Genomic DNA, 26,224 nt, shown 5'->3' on the forward strand with positions numbered 1-26,224 from the left:
AAAGGGTAAAGCATCCCAGTGATTAAACTCTGGTTCACCCTGTTATTTCTAGGATGGAGAGCTGAGGAAGAACAGCAAAATGAGTAAGAAAAGCCAAAGTGATGAGAGGAGTGAAGCCAGTAAATGAAATATCTGGAAGCAAGTGAAGGAGTGTTCCAAAGAGAGGTGACTAAATACTGCTGATAGGGCAAATTCAATGACCCTTATATTTATTTGTCATTGGAGGTCATCACTGGTGATCCCTACAAGAGCAGTTTCAGTGGATCCAAGATGGCAAAACCTAAGTGAGAGGTGGATTTAGAGAAAATGAGAAAACACTTGAATAGACAATGCTTTCAGGCAGTATCTAAAGAGAAATACTTAAAAAAAGAGGTGTTTAAAATTTTCTCCCATGTGTTTGCACATTATTTATTCATTGAGATGGGAAAAATATGTATCAGGGTTTTTTTTTTTTTTTAAGATATTTATTTATTTATTTGACAGAGAGATCACAAGTAGGCAGAGAGGCAGGCAGAGAGAGAGGAGGAAGCAGGCTCCCTGTGGAGCAGAGAGCCCCATGCAGGGCTCGATCCCAGGACCCTGGGATCATGACCCCAGCCGAAGGCAGAAGCTTTAACCCACTGAGCCACCCAGGCACCACTGTATCAGGGTTTATATACTGATAAGTATGATCAAATGGAGAGGGAAAATGGATGATGTAGAAGATAAAGAATTATTGTCCTCAAATAAGTGAAAGAGATGAAGGGACTGGTCATTGGCCAAGAGCATAGGCTCCATAAAAACAAGGAGACAATAACAAACAAGGAGACAAATAAAGACAAAGGATTCTGATGATATCAGGTGAATGAGCATGCCTTCCCTCTCCACCCACCCCCAATGTTTGGCAACACTGAGAATGATCTCTTTTAAAAAAATGGGTACAAAACTCAAGTCATCCAGTTGAAAATAGGACTTGAAGCTATAAAGTCAATGAACTCGGGATTTGCTCAGCATTTGGCTAAACAAATAATTAGAAATCAGAGTCCTTGCATTAAAAAATGGAGAATGAAACAAATTCACAGAAACAGCAAAAAACCAAAACCAAACCCAAACAAAAAATCCCCAAACACCCAACCCTTTATAAATTGACTATTCAAACTCAGAAATGGATGACTTTGATATGACATTCTCAGCTCTACAGTGCACATTTAGCAATTAGGTTCTATAAGAGTCCCATGTATCCATCTAAACTTTAGCTAATTTGCCTAGAAGTCTATTCTTGGTATCATATGATCCATAAGTAAGTCATGTGGGGTTTGTTTGTGTGTAGGTTTGTGTGGATATACACATGCATGCCCAAATGTTTGTTGGTTTTTAAATTTTATTACGTAAATTCTGCTTCTGACTATGACAGCATAGAGCCTATCAGATTGTCTTAATGATAGGAACTGTAAAACTAAATTTTAAAAAACTTAAGGTTGTTTGCAGACATCAGAGAGTAATCAAGGCCAGCCAGATCTTGATAGGTACAATTTCTACAGAGAAGGAACCATACTGAGATGAGATCTACATTTCCTCTTGGAACTTTGGCTTATTTTCAATAGTGGACATAAATGCCAAACAGAAAGCTGCATCCTAGAGCCTGTGGTAGTCTCTGAGGGCTATGTAGATAAAAGTTAGAGCTCAGATCTTGCCAAAGCAACCTTTATATGAAAAGTCAAAATGCTGGGTAAAAGAAAAGTATTGAAAAGGTAGCTTGATATTTTTCTGCAATCTCCCTTTGAGGCGTTTCCTGATTTTTAACTACATACGCCCAGAGCAAGATATTGGGAATCTAAACAGAGGACAGTTAATTAAAGGATAAAAAGTTATGCATAGAATGCAAGAGATTAATTTGACTACAGAGGATTAGGTTGAGATCTCAGGACTAACCAAGTATAGGAGACTTAGGTAAGCAACCCAGATTTTCAGTTGAGATTCCTTCCTTGGTATTAACATAACAATAAGAGAAATCCCAAAATATGGGATTTATCTAGCCAGAATATACATCTAGCTAGAACCAAGTCATGGTGATCTTCCACATTCTCCAGAAGTAAATATATCAAAACCAAGGCCAAAGTACAAAATTATAAAATCATCCATAGATAAAAGATACAATAATAAAATTGAAAGCCAACTTTTCATCTGAAACCATGGAAGCCAGACAACGCAATGACATTTTTAAGTGCTAAAAGAAAATAACTAGCAAAATAGAATTATATATGCTCACTGAAAATATACTTCAAAGATAAAGTGAAATAAAGACATTTTCAGAAAATAAAAAATAAAAAAGAATTTGTAGTAGTCTCTTACTAAAAAAAATACTAAAACAATTTTTCAGGAAAAAATAAGATGATTTTTGAATTGTTGTAGATTTGTAAAAGTGGCCAAAATGTGTACCTCTTCCCCCTTTCACCTCCTTGCAATTTGTTATTGCAGATCCTCCTCTCCAGATTTGAGTCCATTTTACCCCAAATTGGATCTATTTGCCAGGTTGTTATGAATTGAATTATGTACTCTTCCAAATTTATATATTAAAGTCCTAACCACCAATACCTCAGAATGTGACCTCATTTGGAACTAATCTTTTTATAGATAGTCCAGCTAAAGTGAGGTCTGTATGTGATCCCTAATCTAATATGTCCTTGAATAAAAGGGAAATTTAGGCACAGAGATATGCATAGAGGGAAGCCAATGTGAAGAGACACAGGGAAAAGATACTTATAAGTCAAAGAGATAGCCCTGGAACATAGCTTTCCCTTAGAGCCCTTAGAAGGAGCCTACCCAACACCCTGATTTGAGGCTTCTAGTCTCCAGAACTGTGAATTGTTAAAGCCATCCAGACTGTGATTCCAGATTATAGCAGCCTAGCAAACTAATATACAGGTGCCCTGCTTTTCGTCTATGGAAACTGACAGACACAGAGGCTTGCAAAAGGCTAAGTTACAAATTGCTCTTTTGCCATCTTTGGAACTCTGAAACCAACATGTGAAAAATGTTGGGCCAGCCTAGTGGAGGATGGGATACTATATGGAAAAAAAAAGTCTCAGCTGTGTCTTTCCAACTGAGCCATTATCCTAGACTAATGAGCCTAACAACTTCCTGATGTAAAACAAGCCATTCTAGATCACTCTGCAATCAGCTGACCTGCTAACTGACCACAGAAGCATAAGAAAACCTAACTGTCAGCCAAGCCAGGTCACAATCAAGCAGATACTCAGAAACTTATGCCCAGTAAAATAGTTGTTTTAAGTCAACCACTAAAATATGAAGTTGACTGTTTCATACCAAAATCTAAGAGGTACACAGAAGTGAGAAAATTCAGGAAAAGAAGATCCATGGAAAAGGTAAGTAAAGAAGTAAATAAAAATTATTTGTGACTGTCTAAAACAGAACTAATAATGTCTTGTGGGATTGAAAATATGTATCAGATAGGGTAAAATGCAAAAATGCTCTCAAAGTGGCAGGATTGTAAATAAATGGTAAAGTGTTATAAGGTCTTGCCTTTATGCATTTGTTTGTGATTTTAGGAAGATTTTCTCTGCAATGACATAAATATTTGTTTTTTTTTATTTTGTTATTTAATTATGGAAAAATGGATTTATTCAGATATTTTCTTCTAAGACAGCTATTTGTTTTTATTTAAATATTCATTTTTTTATTAGCTACAGCTTATTTTGGAGAGTGATATAAAATACAGATGTTTTCAAATAGCTAACTGATTGCCCTAATACTTTTTAAATATTCTTTTTAAGATGCCCATTTTTCACATATTAAATTTTATTTGTAAGGATGACATCATTTAAAATATTCCTTTTCTTTTATTCCCCACAATAAGTCTTATGTCCTACAGGTAGTACTGCACAATTTCCACTGAATTTTCTAATGAACTTTAATTCTCTTTTTTTTTATATCTTTTTTTTTTCCATTTTATTTATTTTTTCAGTGTAACAGTATTCATTCTTTTTGCACAACACCCAGTGCTCCATGCAAAACGTGCCCTCCCCATTACCCACCACCTGTTCCCCCAACCTCCCACCCCTGACCCTTCAAAACCCTCAGGTTGCCCCAACCTCCCACCCCTGACCCTTCAAAACCCTCAGGTTGCTTTTCAGAGTACATAGTCTCTTATGGTTCGCCTCCCCTCCCCAATGTCCATAGCCCGCTCCCCCTCTCCCAATCCCACCTCCCCCCAGCAACCCCCAGTTTGTTTTGTGAGATTAAGAGTCATTTATGGTTTGTCTCCCTCCCAATCCCATCTTCTTTCATTTATTCTTCTCCTATCCCCCTAACCCCCCATGTTGCTTCTCCATGTCCTCATATCAGGGAGATCTCACTGACATCATTTAGCAACAGACCCTCATCATTTCACATTTTATATTTTCTAACTGATCTTCCCATTAGCATAAGGCTAAAATAAAATATGTTTCCCCTTTATACGCCAGCTCTCAACTTAAAAACTACTCCTTCTAGATCATTAATTACGCCTACCCTTTGAAATCCTTGGAGTGCTTGCATAAATTTTGCTTCACTTACCTCTTGGAATTTCTCCTGAATCTTTCATGTTTCTGTATGTCTTCTGAACAGATGTATTGGCAGATTTTGTCCCAGACTGTCTTTTCAAGGGAATTTGTGCAGGAAACAGACTTGAAAGATAGAGATGGTATCTCCTGGGGGCATAGGTAGATTTGTTTGTTGTTTGGGATAAAAAGGATAACATCCCCCTCTGGGATGAAGTTTGGGTGAGTATTCCAGTTGGCCCTTTTAAAAGACTGGAGTTTCCCTAGGCTCGGGGTTTCTCAGCTGTGACATAAGCTTACTGCATCCACTTGGGCTTTTCCTAGTTCTATCAGCGGGACTGGGAACAAGCAGAGCCAAAGCAAACAGGAAGTTCAAAATGCCTGTTATATTGTGAGTAAAAATGCCCCCCCCCCCCCGCCCACCCCGACTCAGGAAATTGTGTCTTGCCAGTAGCCATAAAACTGTTGCGGCTAACATTTTAGCTTGCAAATAGGGTAAAATCCCAGGGAACTCTACCCAAGTAATAATACTCTCATCTGTGGAATTGGTTTCATAGTCTACTATCAGACATCTACATTAATATGTTCAAAATCATCAGGTTCCATGGTTAAATGACACTGCAAACATTTTCTTTAACCATTTTTTTTGTTGAGTTATAAATGACATATAACTGTGCAAATTTAAGGTGCACATGTTGATTTAATACATTTAGATATTGCAGTATGTTTACCAGTGTAGAGTTAGTTAATCCCTCTGTTAGTCACATAATTATTTATTTTCTGTGGCGACAACATCTAAGATCTTGTCCTTTTTAGCAAATTTGAAGTGTATAAACAGAGACAAATAGGCTCATAATACCTTCTTTAAGTTCCCACGCACAATTTTGTGTTGCAAGCCAGGATAATGCAAACATGCAACAGGTGGTCTATTGAAATGACACATTATTAAGGTTATTGTTATGGATCTCTCTGGACTTACATCTTATGTTAATTGCTTGTTTCGGTATTACTGATCTTCTGATACTTTTATTATTTTTTTATTTCTTCTCTGTTACTCTTTATCCTGATGTTACCTCACACATTTGATAGGGTAATTTTTTAGTATTCTTGGAGGCATAGCCTGAATTTACCCTCAAGTGCTTTATTTAAAACGTTGGCTGTTGAGGGCATACATTCACTTTGCTCAGGTCTGAGACTACACTTCAGCATTGACGACATGTGGTGTGGTGTGCTTTATGTTCTTCGGTATTGCCATCTGTGAAAATAGTTTGTGTGTGTGTTCATACACACACACATATATAAACCATATATAGTTATATACAGTTATAGTTATATATATAAGGTTTTAGTTATATAAAACCCTTAATATACTTAATGAAGACTTTCACATGTACTTTGTCATTTAATTAATAACCATCAGTATAAGGTTTTATTTTTATACTCCCTTTTATAAAAAGGAAGGAAATAAGGCTTAAAGTAATTAGGTGGTTTGTCAGAGGTATATAATTGTTAAATGATATAGTCTTGAACGCAGAAACCCAAATTCCAAATCTTGGAGTTAAGTTAAATGTAGTCACGAGTGACCAATCACCAATCCTGGCTTTGAATCTAGGTATTTTATCAATGAAGTGTGTGGTCCTGAGCAAGATCAGAAAATTTCTGAGTCCCACTTTAATTCTTGATGACAGATATGAATAAGTACTAGAGTAGTAGTTGACTCCTGCATAGGCAGAGATGGTCCCTACCTGAGGGACTTGAATTTAACTTTTCTTATTAGTTGACATTCTTTATTTCCAGACCCTCACAAGATTTGCTGATATATTGCTTTCAGGTTTTGTCCATGTCAATGAGGTCTTCCTTCACCATGCCATTTAAAATACCCCACCTGAATGCAAACTAGAACAGCTGCTCTGGAAAACAGTTTGGAGTTTCCTTAAAAAGTTAAAAATAGAATTACCCTATGATTCAGCAATTGTACTACTGGGTACTTATCCAAACAATACAAAAATACTAATTTGAAGGGATACATGCACCCCATTTTATAACAGCATTATCCATAATAGAGGGGAAAAGTCCAAATGTCCATCAATTGATGAATGGATAGAAGTGGTATATATATGTATATATCTAAGTCAGTCATAAAACAGAATGAAATCTTGCCATTTGCAATGGTGTGGATGGAGAGGCAAAATGAGTCAGTCAGAGAAAGACAAATACCATATGAATTCCTCAGTATGTGAAATTTAAGAAACAAAACTGATGAACATCGGGTGAGGTGGAAGAGAGAGAGGGAAACCAGAAAACATACTCTTAACTGTAGAGAACAAATTGAGGGTTATTGGAGGGGAGGTGAATGGGGGGGGGATGGATTAAACAAGGGATATGGATTAAGTTGTGATGAGCACCGGGTATTGTTTGACAGTGTTGAATCACCATATAGTTACACTTGAAACTAATATTACACTGTATGTCAACTAGCACCTCTTTCTACACCTTTGCATTTTAAAGGCCCTTTTCCAGTTTATTACTAAAAACTGCATTGTAAATATTTTGCACATCTATTTTTCTCCGTGTTTTCTAGAATCTAAGCAGCATAAGGGCTAGAACTTTGTCTAACCCTACTGTTTTATTTCTCATGGACAGAACAGTGTTTGACACATACTAAGCACTCAGTATAAACTTGTTGAATAAACAAATAAGTTAATATTTGTGGAAACTAAATGAAGTGTATACAGAAGACTGAAACACTTTCATGGTATTCTATTATAATTTTATTCTTCTATTCTTCTTCCTCTTTCTCCTTTTCCTTCTTTTATCACAGATGAAGAATTCTTCACAAATGAAGAATAACACAGATAAAAGGATTATAATAATAAAGAACTATGAAAATATTTTAATTTTAGTCTCCTGTAATTTCATTTAGTTTTCACAAATATTTCTTTGTTTTGTCCTCCTTCCCTTTCCTTCCACAAATTTATGTGAAGTACTCACTATTCTTTCCCAGTGGGCAACTTCTCATTGCTAGGGTTTCCGTATGCTGATATGGTCTTTAATTAAGTGAACTGGGAAATTAGATGAGTCAATGATGCCAAATAGGAACAGTAAATAATGCCAAATTTCTCCAGGAGTAGGATTTGATGCAATTTCAATAGCAGAAAGTGGAGGTACAAGAAACAGAAGTTTACCACTGGAAATAAAGAAGTTGGGACAGAGGTAGAAAATATTTTCTTTGTTTGAGAAGCTGTAGTAAAAGATGATGGATTAAATGGTGAACACCCAGGAATGAAAATGAGAACATTTTCCCACTCTCCTCTTAAGATGAAGGATGGACTATTGGCAACCTTCAGTAATGGGCCTCAGCATGGCTTGAGAAAAAAGCACTTGATTGAGGACTTGGCAGAGATAAGATTCTGGTATTAGTTTTATAGAACTACATATAGCCAAGGCTTTGGCAGTTTGAGAAACAAGGTGTCTGAACCCTCAACACGATGAGTAACACAGGTAAATATGTGATATTTTTTAAAAATGAAAGCATTCAGCTTTGCACAGTGGCAGTATCATAGCCAATGAGGTTTATCTGAGGCACGATTATTGCTAATTGAAAAATAAAAGTATTCATTTTCTGTGTGTAGAATCTCAGATAATATTTATGTTATTGATATCTGTTAAAATATTTCTATGATTTTTGTTTTGTTTTATTTGGAATTCTTGGTAGGCCATATGTTAGCAATATTTCAGTAAATGACCATAGGTATAAAGTCTATTCCATTCTTTCTCTGGAACTAAGCAAATTTTAGCTATTCAGGTAATCAGTAGCTCTGCATTCATTACCAATTTAAGTTTGAAACTAAGCTTTGGTATAGTGGCTTTGGTGAAAATTTTTGTTGTTAAATTTGTTGGTGGTCATAAATCCTTTAAAGAGTTGTTTAAACAGTACCTACTGATTTTGGCCCAGGAAAATGCACTCACATGCACACACATCATTTCTGGCATGTAATTTCAAAAGGACTAGAGAACTTTTAACACCAATCCGTGAACCTAAGGAAGACTTCAAAATTTTAGTTTCTTCTAAAGGAAAGCTGAAGTCCATGATGCTTTAGTTGTGATTGGGGAGTGATTTATCCCTTTTGGTATCTCTCCCTAGGTTTCCTGAGTTTCCCAGGACAATTGCACTTAACACATCCGTGAACTTGGTTTGGATTACTTCTCTTTCTTTATCTGTCAACCTTGAGTTCTGAATATCTCAGACACAACACTTTCCTTACTCCAAACATCTGTGGTCTATATCTCAGTGATTCCTCTTTGCTCACTTATTGTTGATTTTATCATGCCTGGGATAGAAAAAACCTGGTTATATCACTTTTTGTTTTGATGATCAGTTGTTTGCTCTATCCCTGAGTTATAATTTTTGTTTCTCTGGCAAGATGGTCTAGACCCTTTTAAGAGTAGATGTAAGTAAGTATGTACTAATTTCTTTTTTGAAATATGGATGGAGCCTCATACGAGGGGAAGCTGGATACCCCAAAATATTTTAGGGTTTAGTAGATTATTAAAAAAATCTAGCAATTATATATGGATATATTAATAAGCTGTCTAATATGGTTGTGCAGGATTTTTAATGCATAGAGTAAATTCACATTTATGACTATGTATTATAGATTACCCTGAAGTGTTTTCTGCTAAGTCATGCAAATTTATTTTGTCTGGTCAGCCAGATTTATACATTTTAAAGCCAGTATTTTGAACCATACATGTAACAATGGGAGAATAAACATTTAATAAATGCTTTCTCATTGACTAAAATGCAATACTATACATTAAACATAATATTTAGTCTCATTAACTTTTACTCATAGTAACAACTGCAATAAACCAAGGACACTTCACAAAATTCCAACAGATATTTTCAGGTGGTTAAAAAAAAACAACAAAAAAACCCAGGGGTGCCTGGGTGGCTCAGTGGGTTAAAGCCTCTGCCTTCGGCTCAGGTCATGATCCCAGAGTCCTGGGATCGAGCCCCACATTGGGCTCTCTGCTCGGCGGGGAGCCTGCTTCCTCCTCTCTCTCTACCTGCCTCTCTGCCTACTTGTGATTTCTGTCTGTCAAATAAATAAATAAATAATCTTAAAACAAAACAAAACAAAAAAATGGAAAACAAAAACAATTAGCAAAATCCTGATTATTATATTTGGTTTTTATTTTTCCCTTAGCAGCTAAGGTTAATCTTTAGCATATCATATATTTCATGTTATCTTGGATCTGTTTATATTATTAATTTATTCCTTTTTATTTTTATGTTCTTTTAAGTGGCATAAAACATGAACCAAGAGTAGTGCCTGGTTGGCTTAGTGGGCTGAGCCTCTGACTCTTGATTTTGGCTCAGGTAAAGACCTCAAGGTTCATTCTGAGAATGAACCCCATGTCAGGCTCTGCACTCAGCTGGGAGTCTGTCTGAGTTTCTCTTTCTCTTTCACTCTCTCTCTCCATCTCTCTTTACTCCTCTCTCTGCTTGTGCATGCACACATGTTCTCTCTCTTTCTCTAAAAACAAAAACAAAAAACAAAACACGAACCATGATTTGCATTTATTGTGAAACAAAATACCGAGCTTTCTATGATAAAATGAGGAAAAATTTAGAAAGGTAATAAATACATGGAGATTATAGAACATTCTATTAAGAATAAATGGGTTAACAAGGAAATTAAGGAAGAATAAAAAAAATACATGGAAGCAAATGACAATGAAAACATGACAGTCCAAAACCTTTGGGATGCAGCAAAGGTGGGCTTAAGAGGGAATTATACAGCAATACAAACCTACCTCAAGAAGCAAGAAAAGTCTCAAATACACAACCCAACTTCACACCTAAATGAGCTGGAAAAGGAACAGCAAATAAAGCCTGAAGCCAGCAGAAGAAGGGAAATAATAAAGATTAAAGCAGCAATAAACAGTATAACAACAAACAAAAACCAGTAGAATAAATCAATGAAACTAAGAGCTGGTTCCCTGAAACAATTAATGAAAGTGATAAACCCCTAAAAAGGCTAACTAAAAAGAAAAGAGAAAGGACCCAGATAAATAAAATCATGAATAAGATGGGAGAATCATAACCAATACCACAGAAATACAAAGGATTATAAGATAATATTAAGAAAAATTATATGCCAATAGCCTGGGCAATCTGGAAGAAATAGACAAATTCCTAGAAGCTACAAACTACCAAAATGAAATAGGAAGAAAGAGAAAATTTGAACAAACCCATAACCAGCAAAGAAATTGAATTAGTAATAAAAAAATCTCCCAACAAACAAAAAGTCCAGATCCAGATGGCTTCCCAGGGAAATTCTACCAGACCTTTAAGGAAAAGTTAATACCTATTATCAAACTTCAAAAATAGAAATGTAAGAAAAATTTCCCAACTCATTCTAAGAAGCCAGCATTACCTTATTCTGAAGAAAAGATTCATGGCAGCTGTATTCTCAGTTTTGAAAGGGAAAAAAACACTTTATTGATATTATAAAAATCTAACAGAGACAGAAAGAAGAAGAGGGAAATCCATGCATAGATGAGGGCAATAGTAAGCAGTAAAGGAGACTTAAGAGTACTTAACAACATCTAACCTCATTAGCTGGGGAAGCCCTGTGGAGACATCCAGGCTAGAGTTCTGACTGAAAGTCCTGGGCAAGCATCCTCCCTTCAGGTGAGACTTACAACTGACCATCCCCATATGGACCATATTTATAGGGCAAATGACAGGGTCTGAAATTAAACATTCGTTTGCCTACATGCAGATCGGAGTACACTACATTCCTATGTTATCAAATCTTTACATATTCAAGGAGCCTGGGCTAGGTGTGCTTGCCTATCCTCCCGGATTCCATTCTGTGGGGCAGCCCAACCTGGAGCCAGAGGAAATGTAAGGCAAAATTTATTGCTTTTAGTGTCCAGACCAGAAGGGCCAGTTCTGACCTGGAGGCCATCTAATGTCAGCTAATCAGGCTCCCAAAGTCACTTATGCAGCACAAGTCTCACAAAAAACATTCTTTATCCTGCCTGATATGTGCAGGTTGGGGTGGTTGGCCATGCAGAACAAAGCACAGAAACCTTCATCCAAACAACATATACCTTGATTCAAAATCAAAGACAACGTCCCCCCCCACCAAAAAAAGAGAATTACAGGGCAACATCCCTGATGAACATGAATGCAAAATTTCTCAACAAAATACTGGTAAATCAAATCCCACACTTATTAAAACAATTATTCACTGCAGTCAAGCTAAAGGGGTGGCCAGTATTTGGAAATCATCAACATGATATACCACATTAATAAAGGAAAGGATAAGAACAATATGATCCTGCCAATAGATGCAGAAAAAGAATTTGACAAAATACAGAATCCATTCTTTTTATTTCATTTATTCATTTGAGAGAGAGGGAGAGCTAGAGTGTGAGCAAAAGAGAGCACATGAATGGGAGGGGGTGCTGAGGGAGAGGGTGAAGCAGACTCCCCACAGAGCAGGGACCATAATGCAGGGGTCAATCCCAGGACCCTGGGATCCTGACCTGTGCTGAAGGCAGATGTTAAACTGACTGAGCCACCCAGGTGCCCCTATTTTATTTTTTAAATATTTATTTAGGAGCCTGATGCATGGTTCACTATCAAGACTCTTGAGATCAGGACCTGAGCCAAAACCAGGAGCTGGACATTGAACTGACTGAGCCATCCAGGTGCCCCTAAAGCATCCACTCTTGATAAAAACCCTCAACAAAGTATGTGTGGATAGAGCATATCTCAACACCATAAAAGTCATATATGAAAGACCCACAGCTAATATCATCCTCAATGGGGAAGAACTGAGAGATTTTCCTCTATTGTCAGGAATAAGACAGGGATATACACTTTCACCATTGCTATTTAGCATAGTACTGGCAGTCTTAGCCTCAACAATCAAGCAACAAAAAGAAAATAAAGGTCATTCAAATAGGCAAGGAAGAAGTCAAACTTCCAGTGTTTGTAGATGATATGATACTCCACCTAGAAAGCCCCACATCTCTACGAATAGATAGCTAGACCTAATATATGAATTCAGCAAAGTTACAGGATATGAAATCAATGTGCAGAAATCTATTGCATTTCTATACATGAATAATGAAGCAGCAAAAAAAAAAAAAAAAAAATCAAGGAATTGATCCCATTCGCAATTGTGCCCCAAACAGTAAGATACTTAGGAATAAACCTAACCTAAGAGGTAAGAGATCCATACTCTGAAAACTATAGAACACCTATGAAAGATACTGAAAAGAATGGAAAGAATTGGTAAAACATTTCATGCTCATGGATTGGAAGAACATTGTTAAATGTCTATACTACCCTAAGCAATCTACACATTTAATCCAATCCCTACCAAAATCCACCAGCATTTTTCACAGAGGTAGAACAAAGAATTCTAAAATTTTTATGGAACCACAAAAGATGCCAAATAGCCAAAACAATCTAGGAAAAGAAAAGCAAAGCTGGAGGCATTATGATTTCAGACCTCAAGCTATATTGCAAAACTGTAATCATCAATACAATATGGTACTGGCACAAAAACAGACATATAAATAAATGGATTAGAATAGAAAACCCAGAAGGGGACCCATCAATATATAGTGAACTAATATTTCACTAAGCAGGAAAGAATACTGAGAGGTGAAAAGGCAGTCTCTTTGACATATGGTGCTGGGAAAACTGGAGAGCAACATGAAGAAGATTGAAACCGGACCACTTACTTACCCCATACACAAAAGTAAATTCAAAATGGATGAAATACCTAAATGTGAGACAAGAAACCATCAAAATCCTGGACAAGAACATAGGCAGCAAACACTTTGATCTCAGCCACAGCAACTTCTTATCAGACATGTCTCTGGAGGCAAGGGAAACAAGCACAAACGAACCATTAGGACCTAATCAAGATAAAAATTTTCTGCACAGCCAAGGAAATAATCAAAGGAACTAAAAGGCAGACTTTGGAATGGGAGAAGACATTTGCAAATGATGTATCTGTTAAAGGGTTAGTGTCCAAGATCTATAAAGAACTTATCAAACTCAACACCCAGTAAACAAATAATACAGGTAAGAAATGGGCAGAAGGCATGAACAGACATTTTTTTCAAAGAAGACATCCAGATGACTATTGTACACATTAAAAGATGCTCAATATGACTCATCTGGGAAATGCAAACGAAAACCGTGATGAGATATCACCTCACTCCCATCAGAATGCTTAAAATGAACAACTCAGGAAATAGCAGATATTGGTAAGGGTCTCAGAGAAAGGGGAATACTCTTACACTGTTGGTAGGAATGCAAACTGGTGCAGCCACTCTGGAAAACAGTATTTATGTTCCTCAAAAAGTGAAAAATAGAACCACCCTATGATTCAGCAATTGCAGTGCTAGGTATTTGCCCAAAGGTTACAAAAATACAGATTTGAAGGGGTACATGTACTTCGATGTTTATAGCAGCATTATCAACAATAGCTAAACTATGGAAAGAGCCCAAGTGTTCATGGACAGAGGAATGGATAAAGAAGTGGTATATATATATATATATATATATATATATATATATGATCAACCAGCAAAAAGAATGAAATCTTGCCATTTGCAATGACATGGTTGGAACGTGAGTGTATTATGCTTAAGTGAATTAAGTCAGTCAGAGCGAGGCAAATACCATATGATTTCACTCATATGTGGAATTTAGGAAACAAAACAGATGAACATAGGGGAAAGAGAAGAAAAGAGAGAGAGAGTGAAGCAAGCCATAAAAAGGCTTTTAATGATAGAGAACAAATTGAGGGTTGATGGAGGAAGGTGGGTGGCGGATGGGCTAAATGGGTGATGGTTATTAAGGAGGGCACTTGTTATGATGAACACTGGGTATTACACATAAATGATGGATCACTAAATTGTACTTCTGATGCCAATATTACACCATATGTTAATTAGAATTTAAATAAAAATTTGTAAAAAAAAAAAATACTCTGATTGGTCATGCCCAGCTTACTCCCCCAAACTAAGAGAGGTGGGAGTCAGCTCTATTTAAAGCCCATGGAACTGAGAAATTGAACATGGGAAGTCACAGTGCCTAGAAAAATATTGCCTTATAGTTCTCAAAAAAAAAAAAATAAGAATGATGCAGGACTGGCTTTTGGCCAACATATACACATTACCAACCATTTACTATGTGTGACTTGGGCAAGTTATTTAGTTCTTTATCTAATTATTATTTAATTAATTTAATTCAATAATTAATAATTTAATAATTAATTAAGAATTAAATTCAAGTTATTGAATTCTTTTAGTTTCAGTCTTTCTATCAAATAGAAATAATAATACATATCTTCTAGAATTTTTCACTGTTGAATGAGCGATTTTACATATATATATGGCATAATGATTAACATATAATAAATTCTCAATTAATATTAGCTTTCTCTTTTTATGTGTACTTTCCCAAACTGCCTGCTCTCAATGTCAAATGTCAATGTATCATGAGGTTTTATTTTATCCAAAACATAAAATTCTCTTAGAATTTGGATGAGCCTGTTAGAATAACCCTTCTTCTTTTCTTCTTTCCTTCATTTTCCTTCCTTTCTTTATTCATTTTCTTTCCTTCCTTCCCTTTCTTCTCCATACTATTTCTGTAATATCTTCAACTATTACATTCATTGTTGAGAGCAAACAGGATAAATTACAACTGTTTATGAAAAGATTAGAAACCTAAAGCAGTCTGAACACAGAGTTAAGTGTTAGTAATTGTGAACAAGCACATTTAGAATAATCTCCATAATTTGAACAAATATAATATCAATGTTTTCTAAATGAATAATTTCTTATTTTAATATGATATTATTTGTACCTATCCTAGTTCAGTTTCTGGTAGTTTACATTATACTCGTCTTAAAATGTTCACTGAGAAATGACCTAAATTAAATCAGTAATTCTTTCTGTGCCACTGCTATTAGGTTCAATTACTTGAGGACAGAGAATTAATATTAGGGCTAACAATAGTTACTTATATAACATTGCATCTTAATGAGGTTGAAGTGTTAACATTGGCCAAAGTTATGCCATGAAACTAGTACACATTAATTGAAAAACTATATTACAATCACACCTCAAATCAAATAGTCCAGACTCCTTGACAAGGGCATAATTCAAAAGTGAAGCCTCATAGCATCAAGGCACTGAAGACACTACAAATGAACCTTGAAAATTTTCACAGACTCATTAATTCTTTAACACAATATGTGAAAATTAGTTTGAACTTCAAATAGATTTTAACAAAATATTGTCCATGCTATATGAAATTTACTATGAAGAGAAAGATAGAAAGACATAAACCATAAAAAAATAAAGATTTTAAAAAGATAATCTTTGCTTACAACAGTTAAGCTGATTCAGTTTTAATTGCATAAAATAATGTAACTTGAATTTGAGCAAAATGTCTACCAATTGAGGTTAATTTTTTCCTGGATATTTTGAATGTATATATTAGCAACTTGTTTCTTCACATTATGAATGTATTTTAAGGGAATGCCTTAATACATTAGAAAAACACAGTTTTTAAATAAAATGAAATTCATTTGTTGAAATATTATAAAACTTGAAAACCCTGACTTTGTAAAGTACAGAAATGCTTGTTTTTAAATAAAAATATATCTAGATTCCAAATCAAATACCATTTTGTTATACCCTTTGCCTTAATCTGTAGGAGAATGAACTATTGCTTTTATTTTTAAAAAGGTTTGCAATCTCAGATATTTAAAACAGCAATTCCATGATGGTTCTGTTGTTATTTATTGATAGCATTACAGGTGGGGGTGTGTTTTGAGGTGTAGGTGGGGCTCCTTAGGACCTCCTTAAAATTTGTCTGTGATTGGCAAATCTGTCTCTGTCCTCTCTATTATTTTTCAAGGAACTTCTACTTTAGGGGGATTTATACCACCTAATTTGATATCCTGTATTTCTTCTTTTTCTCATTTTTTTCTTGGTCTTTATTTTTAAATTCTATATTCTTGCATATTTCCTTGCTTTTGTCTTCCAAACCTTCTACTGATTAAAAAATTTAAAAAACCTATTCTGGAAATTTTGTTTTAAAAATGTAAGATCAGAAAACACTTGGGTGGTTCAGTTGACTAAGCATCTGCCTTCAGCTCAGGTCAGTGACCTTTGACTCCTGGGATTATGTCCCACACTGGGCTCCCTGTTTAATGGAGAGTCTCCTTGTTCTTCTCCCTCTGCCCTTCCCCTCTGTGCTCCCTCTCTCTCTCAAATAAATAAAATCTTTTTTAAGAAGATATAGATAGATAGATATAGATATAGATATATAGATAGTGATAGAGATCACAAGTAGGCAGAGAGGCAGGCAAAGAGAGAGAGAGGGGGAAGCAGGCTCCCTGCTGAGCAGAGAGCCTGATGTGGGGTTTCATCCCCAGACCCTGGGATCATGGCCAGAGCTGAAGACAGAGGCTTTAACCCACTGAGCCATGCAGGTGCCCTGAAATAAAATCTTTAAAAAAATAAAAGTGTAAGATCAGAATAGCCAAGTTAATTTGGAAGAACAAACTTACTCTGTTGATAGTATCAGATATTAATACCTAACAGTAAGTTATAATAATGAATATTGTGTGATACCAATACAAGAGTTGGCCAATAGCTTTTTCTATTTACCTCTCACATTTTTTTTCCTGCAGTCTACATCAGATATGTGTTGATTCGTGGTTTCTATTCTTATTTAATTGAATAATTACTAAGTAATTATTCAATTCCTAATGAATTGAATAATTACTTAGTAATTATTCAATTCCTAATGAATTAGTGAGAAGCATTATAATGTACCTAGTGTACATAGGAAGGCTTATTTACCTGCAAAGATTGGGTTAGGGCAAGTAAATAATTAACATACTATTATGTTGGCATTTCCTTAAGAAGACGATTTGCAAAGCTTTCCTTTGAAATACTTGGGTTACTGTTTCTCCTTCCTAAAATAGGAAATTTATTTTGAAAATAACCATGTTTTTGCATTTGTCCAAGATTAATGCTTAGACACTAGCTGTTTCCTTCTACTGCTGATAATAAGTTTTGGTTACATATCTAGGTACAGGGCCTATAGGCAAGAGACTCTTGAATACTATTACAGTCAATTCCTCAACTGTAGTCCTACGTCTTATATTTGCATCCGAGCCTGTCCTAGAATCTTTCCAGAATTTTTATTAGTTATTTGTTATAACTAATTTTTATTATTTGTTATAACCACCTTGTACTCATTCTGATTTACAAAATCGTCAGTTTGCTTCTTAGTCACTGCAGTTCCATTCATGTGCCTTTTCCAGGAAATATTGAAATTCTTCACCTTCTGGTGATCTTTCATTGTTATGGGCTTATACTTCTAATATCCTCTCACTATCATATTTATAGCATTGTTGGAAGGAGAGTATAAATGTATGGACTTAATTTATAACCTTGGATCACAAGGCAGATAAATACATGTTTAAAAACACATGTGTCTATCTGTGTATGTGTGTGTATTGTAATTGAAAGAGAATTATAGTCAAAAGATAAACTTGGATTTAAGTTTCACTATAGCTTTATATCAAATAGTTGATCCTGACCAAGTATCTAACAGTTTGGAGCTTAATTTGTTAATCTACAATATGGAGATCTTTGGGGTGCCTGGGTGGCTCAGTGGGTCAAAGCTTGTGCCTTCCACTCAGGTCATGATCTCGGGGTCCTGGGATTGAGCTCCACATCGGGCTCTCTGCTCGTTGGGGAGACTGTTTCCTCCTCTCTCTCTGCCTGCCTCTCTGCCTACTTGTGATCTCTCTGTTAAATAAATAAATAAAATCTTTAAAAAAAATAAAATAAAATATGGAGATCTAAAACACATTAATCTAACACATGAAATATAATATAAAAACTGAAATGCTGTAGAGTTGTGAATGACTTATTATTTTGTATTTATTGAAAATAATGAATATCATCTTATTAAGCAAAAATATAAAAAGCATGGTATTATATAATTTAAAAAATCTTGGCTCATATTCAATGTAGTAGTAACTGATGAGTCATACAGATTTTATTCTCGCTAATACTACTAATTATAATAGTGAATTTATTCTATCCATACCATAATATTTTCCTAAAGCAATCAAGAAAACATAATAAATTATAGTCTCCGTATTTTTGTTCAATTTATGCAAATATCTTTACATATTGTATAGCTTTTGAGATTAAAATTAGTGCATTATTTCTTTAACTGAGAAGATTGTCAGTATGAGAACCAAAAATATGCACACATTTAATACATGAATAGTATGGGAGCTTTGTACTATGCTAACCTAGCTAAAATGGAACTATGTTTCCAAGAATTCTGTTCCCTGTGTAATTCTAGATTAGTATTGCCCACAGGAGAAATATCTGTACAGTTTGAAAGGCAGAAGGGAAACAACAGCCATGTGGAGACTTGGCAGGTTAGTGTTGGATTAGGCACTGCAAACTTGAGTAGTCACTTCTTTGCTTAAAATACTTAGTGGGTTCCCATGCATTTAAAATATTATACAAAATCTTTTATAAAGATTATTAAGATGGTAAAATGGATTCTACTATCTACATCAAAAATCTTGTTTTGAATTTCTCTTCCAATCAATCATTATACACTAAACAACGTATACTTAATTTAGTTCTTTGTGCAACCCAAGCATTTTGTCAACTCGTGTTCCGCAGTCACATAGCTTATGGTCCTTCTGCCTGGAAAAGTTTTATCCTGTTTTTGTCAGTCAGTCTTACTCCTGTAAATTCTTCAGGACTCAACTCTGGCCCCCTACTCTAAGCCAGTTTCTATTCCCTTGTTTACAATGTATAGTTTTCATTTATGGCAATTAACACAATTGTAATCAGGAACAATTGTGCAATACTTTGTTTTCTATTTTCTTCCTCCTTAGAAACTCAAATTGACCTGGAACTGTATTCCATAGCAATATCTTCATAAGATTTATCATTTAGGCAAATAAATGAAGAGTTCAAGTCTACTCAGAATAGTCATAATTGTTAAAAGTAAAAAAATACATAGTATTTCCCATAGTGTTACATTATATGAAAACTCTGGGAAAATGGGTCTGTTTTTCTTACACACACACACACACACACACACACACCCCCCACACCCTAAAGCTCTGATACAGTTAAAATATAAGAAAAAATCTGGGTTTCTATACCACAGACCTAAAACACACAAAAATCATAATGAGGAAGAGGAAGTTTTAAAAACAAATATGCTAATATTTCCAAAGGAAAATAAATAAAACAATAGCAAAAGATCATGTCATAATGGATTTTTTAGTTCATATTTTATATGACTTTGTAGTAGCTTGCATAAACTCCACAACACTGACAAGTTAATTAACGTCAGGTTATATATTCATTGTATTGTTATTTAGGTAGGGGTAGCTTGTTAACTAAAATTAAATGAATATAACCTGTTACCAAGTATCAGTTATGAAAAAAATATGCAAAATATCTATTGAGCATATGAACTTTGTTTTTAAGAACTGTCTTTATCTTTGAATATTTATTACAATTTTTAATTTCAATAATCCAATACTCAAGTAATCTATGTTGGTAGATCTCAAGCAATATCTTACAAAAAACACATTGTACTTCCATTATAATTTAGGTTATACTACATGACGTAAACTTCATAGAAAATACAAATATAAAGAAGGTGGTAATATATTTTCTGGTGTCCAATATTTTATAACAAATTAAAAATGCTATGACTACCATATTAGAGAGACTAGTATATCAATGTTGGCAATGCAATAATTTATAATTTCTAGTTGATAAACTAACATTTCATGAACTAAGAAAAATGGATTATTTTCAAATGCACTGCTTTATAATAGTGACAAAATTGTCTTTCTCAGTGAAAATGCACCAAAGTCCTTCAAAATCAAATGAGAAAAATTCTTGTAAACACTATCTTTGTATTGCTTACATAAACAGTGTAGAGTCTATAAAATATTTATATAGTACAATCTACTTGATTATTCTTTCTATAATATCCCTCTTTATTAATTAGGACATTATTATGGCACAGATTCAGCACAATGAATTTCAGGGACTGAATGATAGAATGTATCTTTAATTATGACTCACTTGTAGGAAATGTTGCATGAAAGTAATTGTCTGACAATGAAGAGACTTTGAGATGATCTAATGGATGGTAATGTATATGCATTGGATGAGTTTGATAAGCATTTTTATTGATCAAGAATGTTGGAATTTAGTAACTGGCTTAACAACAGTGATTCCACTATAATTTACTAATGAATACTGTTATTCTAAAATGTCATTAGTATCATTGTGATACCGTATATATACCTGTAATTCAGCCACTCATTCAATAAATAAATTGAGCCCCTACCATTTATTAGATTCAGTTTTAAGTCCTGGAAATACAATGTTGAATAAGATTATTAAGTTCTCTTTCACAAAATGCTTCCAATCTAATACCATTTAGACAGAAAGGATAAAGAATAATGTAAGAAAAGTGAAAGAAATAAATATAGATAAAAGGAAATACAGTCTTGGGACATAGTTCTAAAATCTGTCACAAAACCTCATTTTTTCCTTCAATTTTGGCAAATTATATAGTATTTTTATTAACATAGAAAGTATTATTTGTTTCATAGTATTTATAATTTAATTTCAATTAACCAACATATAATACATCATTACTTTTATATGTAGAGTTCAGTAATTCCTCAGTTGCATATAACACCCAGTGCTCATCACATCACATGCCCTCCTTAATGCCCATAACTAATTACCTCGATCTCCTCACCCACCTCTCCTCTAGCAACTCTCAGTTTGTTTCCTGTAGTTAAGAGTCTTTCATGGTTTTTCTCCCTCTCTTATGACTTCCCATTCAGTTTTCCCTCCCTTCCCCTATGATCCTCTGTACTGTTTCTCATAGTCCACATGTGAGTGAAACCATATGATAATTGTCCTTCTCTGACTGATTTATTTCACTCAGCATAACACCCTCCAGTGCCATCCACATCAATGTAGTACTCATCCTTTTTTATGGCTGAGTAATGTTCCATTGTATATAGGAGCCATATCTTCTTTATCCATTCATGTTTTGATGGACATCTTGGCTCTTTCTACAGTTTGACTATTTTAGACATTGCTGATATAAACACTGAGGTGCAGGTACCCCTTAGGATCACTAAATTTGTATTTTTGAGGTAAATACCTAGTAGTGCAATTGTTGGGCCATAGGAGAGCTGTACTTTATCTTCTTGAGGAACCTCAATACCTTTTTCCAGAGTGACTGTACCAGCTTGCATTCCCGCCAACAGTGTAAGAGGGTTCCACTTTCTCTGCATATTTGCCAATATTTGTTGTTTCCTGTTTTGTTAATTTTAGCCATTCTGACTGGTATGAGGTGGTATCTCATTGTGGTTTTGATTTGTATTTCCTTGATGCCAAGTGATGTGGACCATCTTTTCATGTGTCTGTTGGCCATTTTTATGTCTTTTTTGGAGAAATATCTGCTCATGTCTTCTTCCTGTTTCTTGACTGGATTATTATTTTTCAGGGGGGGCTTGAGTTTCATAAGTTCTTTATAGGTCTTGGATATATGTCCTTTATCTGACATGTCATTTGCAAATATCTTCCCCCATTCATAGTTCCCTTTTAGTTTTGTTAACTGTTTCCTTTGCATGCAGAAGCTCTTTATCTTGATGAAGTCCAGAAGTTCATTTGTGGTTCGCTTTTCCTTGCCTCCAGAGATGTGTCTAGCAAGAAGTTGCTGTGGTCTAGGTCAAAGAGGTTGTTGCCTGTCTTCTACTCCAGGATTTTGACAGATTCCTATCTCACATTTATGTCTTTCATCCACTTTGAGCTTATCTTTGTGTATGGTGTAAAGAATATGGCTCAATTTCATTCTTCTACATGTGGGTGTCAATTTTCTCAACACCATTTGCTGAAGAGACTGTCATTTTTTCACTGGATTTTCATTCCTGCTTTGTTGAACATTTGTTGATCATAGAGCTGAGGGTCCATTTCTATGTTCTCTATTCTATTCCATTGATCTATGTGTCTGTTTTTGTGCCAAAACTGCCATCTTGATGATTACAGCTTTGTAATAGAGCTTGAGGTCTGGCATTGTGATGTCACTAGCTTCAGTTTTCTTTCTCAGCATTCCTCTGGCTATTCTGGGACTTTTCTGGTTCCATACAAATTTTAAGATTATTTGTTCCAGCTCTGTGAAAATGTCAAAGGTATTTTGGTAGGGATTACTTTGAATGTGTAGGTGCTTTGGGTAGCATAGAGATTTTAAAAAAATATTTATTTTTCAATCATGAGCATGGAATGTTCTTCCCTTTATTTTTGTCTTCCTCAATTTCTTTTTAAGAGTTATATACTTTTTAGAATACAGATCCTTTTTCTCTTTGATTAGGTTTATTCCTAGTTATCTTAAACTTTTTGGTGCATTTGTAAATGAGATCAGTTCCTTAATTTCTCTTTCTTCTATCTCATTGTTAGTGTACAGAAACATAACTAATTTCTGTGCATTGATTGCCACATTGTTGAATTCCTGTATGAGTTCTAGCAATTTTGGCGTGGAGTTTTTTTGGGGTTTCCACTAAAGTATCATGTTATCTGCAAAAAGTGAGTGAATTCTTTTTTTTTTTTTTTTTTTTTTTTTTTTGGCCAATTTGGATGCCTTTTATTTCTTTTTGTTGTCTGATTGCTGAGGCTAGGACTCCTAGTACTGCGTTGAGCAATGGTGGTGAGAGTGTGCATCCCTGTCATATTCTTGACCTTATGGGAAAAGCTCTCAGTTTTTTTCTCGATGAGAATGATATTTGCTGTAGGCTTTCTGTGGAGGGCTTTTATGATATTGAGGTATGTCCCCTCCATCCCTACACTGTGGAAAATTTTAATTAAGAAAAGATGTTATATATTATCAAATGCCATTTCTACATCAGTTGAAATGATCATATAGTTCTTGACCTTTCTTTTATTAATCTGATGCATCACAATGATTGATTTTCAATTGTTGAATCACCCTTGCAGCCAAGGAATAAATCCCACTCAGTCATGATGGATAATCCTTCTAATGTACTGTTGGATCCTTTTGACTAGTATCTTGGTGAGAATTTTTGCATCCATGTTCATCAGGGATATTGATCTGTAATTCTTTTTGGTGGGAGTCTCTGTCTGGTTTTGGGATCAAGGTAATGCTGTTCTCATAAGAATGAGTTCAGAAATTTCCCTTCCATTTCTATTTTTTGAAACAGTTTCAGAAGAATAGGTACTATTCTTCTTTAAATGTTTGGTAGAATTCCCTGGGAAGCCATCTGGCCCTGGACTCTTGTTTGTTGGAAGATTTGGATTACTGCTTCAATTCCCTTGCTGGTTATGGGTCTGTTCAGATTTTTTATTTCTTCTTCAGTTTTGGTAATTTATAAGTTTCTAGGAATGCATCAATTTCTTCCAGATTGCTGAATTTGTTGGCATATATTTGCTCATAATATGTTCTTAAAATTGTTTGTATTCCCTTGGTATTTGTTGTAATCTCTCCTCTTTCACTCATGATTTTTTTAATTTGGATCTCTCTCTTTTGATAAGTCTGGCTAGGGGTTTATTGATCTTATTAATTCTTTGAAAGAAGAATTCTTTGAAAGAAGCTTCTAGCTTCATTGATCGGTTCTACTCTTCTTTTGGTTTCTATTTCTTCTCTCTCTATTTTTTTTTTTTTTTTGGTCTTATCTTCGTTATTTCTTTCTCCTACTTGGTTTTGGTATTATTTGTGTTCTTTTTCCAGCTCCTTTAGGAAGAAGGTCAGCTTGTGTATTTGAGACTTCTAATTTCTTGAGAAATGCTTGTATTGCTATGTTCTTCTCTCTTAGGAATACCTATGCTGTATCCCAAAGGTCTTGAACAGTTGTGTTTTCATTTTCATTTGTTTCCATGATTTTAAAAATTTTTCTTTAATTTCCTTATTGATCGATTCATTGTTGAGTAGGATGCTCTTTAACCTCCTAATATTTGAGTTCCCTCCAAATTTCTTCTTGTGATTGAGTTTCAGTTTCAAAGCATTGTGACCTGAAAATATGCCAGGAATAATCCCAATCTTTTGGTATTGGTTGAAACTTGATTTGTGACCCAGTAGGTTTTCTATTCTGGAGAATGTGCCATGTACACTTGAGAAGACGCTGTATTCTGTTACTTTGGGATGGGATGCTCTGTATATATCTGTGAAGTTCGTCTGTTCCAGTGTATCATTCAAAGTCCTTATTTCTTTGTTGATCTCTTGCTTAGAGGATCTGTCCATTGCACTGAGTGGGGTATTAAAGTCCCTTACTGTTTTGTATTATTATCAGTGTGTTTCTTTGATTTTTATTATTAATTGGTTTATGTAATTGGCTGCTCCCAAGTTAGGAGTGTAAGCATTATTGTTAGATCCTGTTGGATAGACACTTTACATATGATATAGTGTCCCTCTTCTCATTTACTACAGTCCTTGGTTTAAAATCTAGTTTGTCTGATACAACTATTTCTACCCCACCTTTCTTTTGATGTCCATTAGCATGATAAATTGCTCTTCATCCCCTCATTTTCAGTCTGGAGGTGCCTTGAGCCTAAAATGACCCTTTTGTAGGCATGTCGATGGTTTTTTTTTTTTTTTTTAATCCAATCTAATAAACTGTGTCCTTTCATCGGAGCATTTAGTCATTTACATTCAGAGTAACTATTGAAAGATATGAATTTCGTGCCATTATATTACTTGTAGAGTCCCTGTTTCTGTATATTTTCTCTGTTTCTTTCTGGTCTATGTTACTTTTAAGCTCTTTCTTCACTTACAGGACCCCCTTTAATATTTCTTGTAGCAGTGGTTTAGGAATCACAAATTCTTTTAGTTTCATTTTGTGCTTGAAGCTCTTTATCTCTCCTTCCATTCTTCATGACAGCCTTGCTAGATAAGGTATTCTTGGCTGCATGTTTTTCTCATTAATACCCTGAACATATTATGTGCTCTTTCTGGCCTGCCAGGTCAGTGAGGATAGATATTCTGCCAGTCTTATATATACCCCCCTTGTATGTTAAGCACCTCTTTTCTTGAGCTGCTTTCAGGATTTTCTCTTTATCTCTGAAATTTGCAAACTTCACTATTAATGTTGGGATGTTGATTGAATTTTACTTATTTTGGGGGAGTTCTCTATACCTCCTGGACTTGAATGCCTTTCTCCTATCCCAGATTAGGGAAGTTTTCAGCTATGATTTTCTCAAATATAACTTCTGCCCCCTTCTTTCTCTGAGAACCCAATACTTCTAATATTGTTTTGCTTTATGGTATTGCTGATTCTTTGAAACCTCACTTCATGGTCCATTAGTTGTTTTTCTCTTTTTCCTCACCTCCTTTCTTTCCATCATTTTGTTTTCTATGTCAGTGGCTTTCTCTTTTGCCTCATTTACCTTAATTGTTAGAGCATCCATTTTAGACTGCATCTCAGTCAAACCCTTTCAGTTTCCACTTGATTAGATTTTATATCTACACTAAAAGATCCTCTACTGTCTTTACACATCTTTTCAAACCATATAGTAACTTTTTAAATGTTATT

At 34.9% G+C, this 26,224-nt stretch overlaps 1 pseudogene; it reads left to right on the forward strand.

Annotated features, from left to right (window-relative positions):
• Positions 1–8,075: 8,075 nt before the first annotated feature.
• On the forward strand, positions 8,076–8,206 carry LOC123937668 (annotated as a pseudogene).
• Positions 8,207–26,224: the final 18,018 nt, after the last annotated feature.

Source organism: Meles meles, chromosome 2 (assembly GCF_922984935.1).
Source record: "Meles meles chromosome 2, mMelMel3.1 paternal haplotype, whole genome shotgun sequence".
In the NCBI taxonomy this organism is placed as follows: Eukaryota; Metazoa; Chordata; class Mammalia; order Carnivora; family Mustelidae; genus Meles; species Meles meles.